General features: G+C 37.7%; 1 long non-coding RNA gene across 1 annotated transcript; it reads left to right on the top strand.

The window, feature by feature from the left end:
- The first annotated feature begins 1,122 nt into the window (after nucleotides 1–1,122).
- On the top strand, nucleotides 1,123–2,200 carry LOC134618850 (uncharacterized). The gene is made up of 3 exons (XR_010091935.1): nucleotides 1,123–1,286; nucleotides 1,455–1,517; nucleotides 1,919–2,200. It is a non-coding gene; the product is annotated as an uncharacterized LOC134618850 (long non-coding RNA).
- The last annotated feature ends 4,959 nt before the right edge of the window (nucleotides 2,201–7,159 follow it).

The raw sequence follows: 7,159 nt of genomic DNA, 5'->3' as shown, positions 1-7,159 counted from the left end.
TTCACATACAGCTATACTTGTTGTTGAACTCTGTGTTATATTTCTATCGTCACTTCCTCAGTGCACTGTAAAATGTAATATTGTGTTTAATTAAAAATATTAAATAGGCTGAACTCAATTTTTATCAATTTGTTATTAGAACTCAATTTAAATAAGTTACCAGTACTTTTTATGCAAAAACGCTGATAAACTCAATTTATTTGAGTTGTCTTAACTTAGAAAAACTAAGTAAGCTGGAAGTTTTGCTTCTCAGTGCGGAAGGATGAAAGATGTTTTTTGAAAATGCCACGTGACTACCGTCCTCCTCCCTTGCGGATCAGTCCGTATGTTGAGCAAACCTGGAGAAACGTCAGCTCAAGAGATTATTGTTGTCATTGCTGTGGATCTTTACTGACTTGGTGAGTAAATGTTTACTCTTATTCAAACTGATTTGTGGCTTCTCTTAGTTTAGCACCAGGTTTCTAATCTTGCTAGCTAGTTAGTGTTAGCCTAGCGTTGCTGCTGCCGCTGGGCTCATGTTACTTAAAAAATTAACACCACAGCCTTAAAAACCTTACATAAAACTATGTCGGTGAAATTTTCTGTTGATTGTTTGAAATAAAAAAGTGAGATAAGAGCCCAGACAAAATTCTTTGGGAGGTGCAGCCGTTAGGGGCGGGGAAGGTGTGGGGGGTGGATAACAGAGCTCTCCGAAAACGTGTAAGCACTTTTGCAAATATGTGATATTTTGATAAATTAAGTAGACATTTGAGCATTACACAGCTACATTCTCGCCTGAAAATGTCTTAAAAGGTTATTTTGTGACCCAGAAAGGGTAGTCTGGGGAAAAGGAGGATCACATTTGTCGCCACGGTTGTCGGAGCCTGTGCGTACTTGTAAGCGCGGCAATGGCGGAGGAGCGCCGCTGAAAAACTTATTACTTTTTCTGGGTCACAAAATAAACTTTTAAGATATTTTCAGGCGAGAATGTATCTGTGTAAATTTCAAATATCTGCTCGATTTATCAAGACATCGCATATTTGCAAAAATGCGCCAACGTTTTCGGAGACGTCCATTTTTTTCATGCTTTGTGGCAGCTTTTGAACATCTGTGGCATCTATTAATGTTAAATCTATCCTTTATTTAACAACATAAGCAAACTCTATGTTACAATGATTGCACAGCCATTAAGGATCAAATCAGTTTCTGAAAAATGTTCTGTTTTTTCTCCCTCTGCTTGCTTCTTACTGTCTTTGAGGCTCGGGACCAGCACTCCTGTTGTTGGACAGAAAGACATCAACTCAGTGGTAAGTGTTTTGGTTTTCCAATATATTAGCAACTGTCAGTGACATTTATATTAATCAGGCTGAACTTTAATCATACTTTAGATCAGCCTGTTTTACTTATTGTTTTATTTGTGCTTTGGTTTGGGGAAGTTGTTTCTTTACTGATCTTTTCCTGTCTTCTGTTATTAGACTTGAGATATGACTGCACTATGCTGTTGCTGTGACTCCAGTTAATTCTACAAGACATGCTGTGTAAGTATACAAACAACAACAGTTTAGTCTGCATTTCTTGAAAGATCACATCCCCCAAACTTAGTTTAGAGGGTCTACACTGTATATAGTGAAGTCTGCAAGTTTTCTTAACAGCAAAATTTGTTTTGTGCCCAAAATCATTTTGCACATCATTAGAATGAAAGTTATTGGCCATGTTTGCATAGCCCCTTTTAAAATGATGCTTTCATGACATTATTGTATGTTGGGTGGTGGTCACGGCTATCCAGACTGACAATTGGGACATTGAATGTCACCTCTCCGGTGGGGAGGGAGCCTGAGATGGTCTTAATTGGAGTCTGTTTTATACAAAATGCAGAAAAAAATGTTTTAAGAAAGCAATTAAGTTCATGTTCCAAAAAAATATGATTGTTTGCTTGCAGGACAACAGGAGAGATGAGTCCTCCATCACAGATGGTGTGGTCAGTGAAGATGGTCGCCTGCAGGTTCAAGCTCATTGCATCTCCAACCCACATCCACTGCCACTGTACTTAAGGGAAGTTAAAGACTTTCTTCTGCACCTACATTTGGATCACCTCGATCCATGACAGTCATTCAGGCAGTAATGCCTGGACTGGAAACAAGCCATCCTTAAAATAATACAACATTCCAGCTCATGTGTTGGAATGAAAAACAAATGTGTTGTTTAAAGTAGAGACTGCACTTGTGACAGAACAATAAATATTTTATTTTGATTATATAAGTAATGTAAGTACAAAACAAACTTGTGGTAGGCCTAAACTTATTTTCAGAATAATTACATCTGAGACTTTGTTTCATTGTAAGATTATAACAGTGATGGCAATATAATTGTTTGTTGTTCAGCAGAACAGTGTCCAGTATGTTGGCTGTTGTACTTTGTTGTGTTTGAAAATAAAAGTTGGGCTCATTTTAACATCATTACAAAAAGTGTTGTTAATTATTTTTAATCATATTCAGGTTACCACAAATTGTTTTTTCATTTAGTTGAACTTGAAATGTTTGTCAGTAGGTAAACAATTAGTATTGTACAGTCAGAAATATCAAGTTATTCTTAATACTGCAGACTTGCAATGTATAAGTTGTCCTAACAGTCATCTTAAGTAAGCTTTACTTAGTTTTTTTGAGGCAACGAGTTTCCATAATTTTTTTGAGTTCTGGGAACTAACAAGGCTGTACAGTGTACTCAAAATGAGTAAGTTGCCCTAACTTGGTCATCTTATGTAAACTTGATCCAATTTTTTGAGTTCTGGGAACAAATGAGCATGTACAGAGTACTCAAAATAAATAAGTTGTCCTAATTTAGTCATTTTTAGTTAAGCTTTACTCAATTTTTTTGAGGCAACGAGTTTCCATAATTTTTTTGAGTTCTGGGAACTAATTAGATTTTACAGTGTGGAGGTGAGCCTCTGACATCTCATAACAATGGTCAGGTAGGCTCTGGTGTTTAAATGATGCTCGTACTAACTACTAGCATGCTAGTTAGTACCAAGGGACCCAAAGTGTGCCAAAAAATATCACCAGCATCATCACACCATCACCAGCCTGAACTGTTGATACAATGGAGCATGGATCCATATTTTCATAATGTTTACAGCAAACTCTGAACCTAACATCTGAATGTTTTTGGCAGAAATTGAGACTCGTCACACCAGAATATCGAATTGTAGCCTCAGTTTCCATTGCTTAGCTGAAACTCAGTATGCCTCATGTGAAAGGTTAAGCATTATTTTACAGTTTGGGAATTTTAGGTCCCATTTTGGGTCTGTAAAAACCTGGAGATGATATTCCCAAGAATATCATCTTGGGTCCGGCGCCGAACCCGCTCCGATCAGCTGATGCAAACCAACGAGAGCGATCAGAGGCGTGCAGGCGGCTCGCTCGTGGAGGTTAGCCGGATAGCTCGAAGCCAGTCAGTTAAATTGCAGTGACGCAAGGTGAAGTATCCCACCCAAGAAAGGCCCAACACCAGAGGAGGTCGAGGACATTAAAACTAGGGGTGGGTTTTTATAATCGATTTATCGATTAAAATCGATTCTGGCTTGGATAACGTAAAATCGATTCATTAAAATCCTGAATCGATTTTTTAATATAAATTTATTTTGCCCGAAATGCTAGAATCTCTGGTGAATTCTCACAAAATTTCAACAACCACCAAACAGCTAAGACAGTAAATGAGAGCAGGAACACGGATTCTGCACAAAGACATAAACACACAGCGCGACCCGCGGATCAGAATCAGTGAGATGTCGCCTTTCTCACGGTCGGGGCTGAAAGCCGACAGCTCACTGATTCTGATCTATCGGCGGGTCCGCGCTTTGTGTTCACGCCCTTTTTGCGCTGATTCTAAAGCTGTTAGTTTTATCTCTCTCCAAACAATATTGACCGAACCAGCAGCACAAGAAGATCCAAACTACGCTTCACATAAACATCGTCATGAATTCACTCTGACTTTTACTGTTTTGCTTCCACCACACTTCATGCACAGCTCTCTCTCTCTCTCTCTCTCTCTCTCTCTCTCCCAAGTCTACCGTTGTTTACAGCGCTGTCGGCCGCTGTTTTTTTTTCCCTTTTACATTCTTCAGAAAAGAAAACCTCATTTCTGCTGTTCAATACTGAACCAATTTAAACTTTTTAAAATTATGCAAAATGCAAAACGCTTAGCCGTGTCTCTAATAAAACCGCTGTAACGTCAGAGGTACGTTCATATGTTCATTAATGGTTTTCTTTCGTTTTTGATGTACTGCAGAATATTTTTTTATAAAATCCCAGGCCAGGAAAATCACCTTCATGTTTTTCTGTGTTTTATCTTCAGCTACTTTGACACAAAGGCATCTGCTGTGACGCTCACACCTTTGATAAAGTCTTGTGTGTGTCATCTTCCTTTTTATTGATACAAATATGTAAATGTACTGATCTGAATTATAATATTTCTGACTGTCAAAATTTCCCAGATTCAAATCGAATTGAATCGAATCGAATTAAATCGAATCGTGGATCGAATCGATTAGGGACCTTGTGAATCGGAATTGAATCGATTCTAGAAATCAGTGACGATACCCAGCCCTAATTAAAACCTCCCTCGGAGCGCTGTGCGGAGACGTGGCCGCAGTCAGGGCGCAGCAGGAGCTGCTTCTGGGGCTTCTGGAGGAGGTAAAACAGCTACGCCTCCAAAATGCCGAGAAGGACAGACGGATCATGGATCTCAAGCGGCGGATGGATGAGCTGGAGCAGTACACCCGTACGAACGACGTGGTCATCGGCGGTATTAAAATCAAGCCGCGCTCGTACGCGCGCGCGGTGGCCGGGAACGTCGGGGAGCCCAGCGACGAGGAGACCCGCTCGGTGGAGCAACAGGTGGCGTCCTTCCTCCAAAGCAAGGGGATAGAGATGGACCTGGAGCACATAGAAGCATTTCACCCACTGCCCAGGAGGAGCGACAGACCGCCGGCCGTCATTATGAGATTCATCAATCGGAAGAACAAGGTCGCACTGCTGAAACAAGGACGCAAACTGAAAGACACGGACGTTTTCATTAATGAGCATCTGACACGAAAAAACGCAGACATCGCGAGGAAGGCAAGGCAGCTGAAGAAGAACGGTAAAATACAACATACATGGGTCAGATGTGGACAAGGCTTATGACAATTTCCTAGATATTTTCACTATGTTGTACAATAAACATTGTCCTGTAAACGAACACAAGACAAAGAAAAAAAAGATAAAAAGTCCTTGGCTCACAAAAGGAATTATCAGTGCTTGCAAAAGAAAAACAATCTGTATAAACAGTTCATCAAAGTAAAAACAAAAGAAGTGGAACAAAGATATAAAGCATATAGAAATAAATTGACTGATATTATAAGAACGAGTAAACAACTTTATTATAGAAGAAGATTATATGAAAATAAAAACAATATAAAAGGAACTTGGGATGTGTTAAATAACTTAATTAAACAAGGATCTTCTGGAACATCATATCCTGAATATTTCATTGATGCAAATGGTGAAAATCACAACATGAGTAACATTGTTGAAGGGTTCAATAAATTTTTTATAAATGTTGGCCCTGAACTAGCAGCAGACATCCCGTGTCAAAAAAAATGAAAATATCAGTAATATAAAATCAAATCCCTTTTCACTGTTCCTCTCAGCTACAAATGAGCAAGAAGTAATAAATATCACATTAAAATGTAAAAGTAAGTCTTCAATGGATTATCATGACATAAATATGTCCGTAGTTAAACAGGTTATTCTGAATATTGCTAGTCCCTTAACATATGTCTGTAATTTATCATTTCAGTCCGGTTGTTTTCCAAAAAAAACGAAAATTGCGAAAGTAATACCACTATACAAAAGTAATGACAAACACAGTTTTACCAATTATAGGCCTATTTCTCTACTGCCTCAATTCTCAAAAATTTTAGAAAAACTTTTTAATTCAAGATTAGAAAAATTCCTTGAAAAAAATCAAATAATAATATGTTGGTCAGTATGGTTTCAGAACGCAAAGAACCACTTCAATGGCGATAATTGAGGCAGTAGAAGAAATTACTAATGCACTGGATAAAAATAAATATGCAGTTGGTATTTTTGTTGATCAATCAATCACTCAATTTTATTGGATAAATTGGAAAGATATGGTATTCGAGGGAAAGCTGGTAACTGGTTAAAAAGTTACCTAACGGGTCGGGAACAATATGTTAGCATAGGGCATTACCATTCAGAGAAACTTGGTATTACATGTGGTGTTCCCCAAGGGTCAGTGTTGGGACCAAAACTTTTCAATGTATACATAAATGATATTTTTGATGTTTCTCAAGTACTTAAACTCATACTGTTCGCAGATGACACCAACATATTCTTCAGTAGCGATGACTATACTGATCTTGTAATGACCGTAAACAGGGAGCTAAAATTAATTAAAAAATGGATGGATATAAATAAACTATCATTAAATATAAATAAAACTAAAGCAATGTTTTTGGTAATTTAAAATATAATATAGAATTACCAATTATTATAGAAGGTGTACCAATTGATAATGTGAGTGAAAACAAATTTTTGGGAGTCGTAATTGATAACAAAATTTCATGGAAACCCCACGTCAGACACATAAAAACCAAAATTTCAAGAAGCCTCGCAGTTTTGAACAAAGTGAAACCATACCTTGATAAAGATGCACTTCGTACTCTGTACTGTACCCTGGTTCTTTCATATTTTACATATTGTGTGGAAGTGTGGGGAAACACATATAAAAATACAACTAATCCATTAGTCACAGTACAGAAACGAGCACTGCGTATTATTCACAAGGCTGGTTATCTAGATCATACTCACAAACTCTTTCTTCAGGCAAAGTTACTCAAATTCCAGGATCTGGTTAATTATAATACATCCATAATCTTATACAAAGCCTTTAATAAACTTCTACCTGCAAATCTACAAACTATATTTGAAATTCGAGAAAGGGCTTATAATGTGAGAGGCTTCGGTGAATTCAAATTACCAAGAACTCGAACAAACCGTAAAGGTTTTTGTGTGTCTGTATGTGGTGTGAAAATCTGGAACAGTCTGAGTTTACAACTGAAACAATGCAAAAATATTTATAGATTTAAATTCCTCTACAAACAGTTGGTCTGGTCACA

The sequence above is a fragment of the Pelmatolapia mariae genome, linkage group LG3_W (assembly GCF_036321145.2).
Source record: "Pelmatolapia mariae isolate MD_Pm_ZW linkage group LG3_W, Pm_UMD_F_2, whole genome shotgun sequence".
Classification (NCBI taxonomy): Eukaryota; Metazoa; Chordata; class Actinopteri; order Cichliformes; family Cichlidae; genus Pelmatolapia; species Pelmatolapia mariae.
This window is presented reverse-complemented; position numbering and strand designations above follow the sequence as displayed.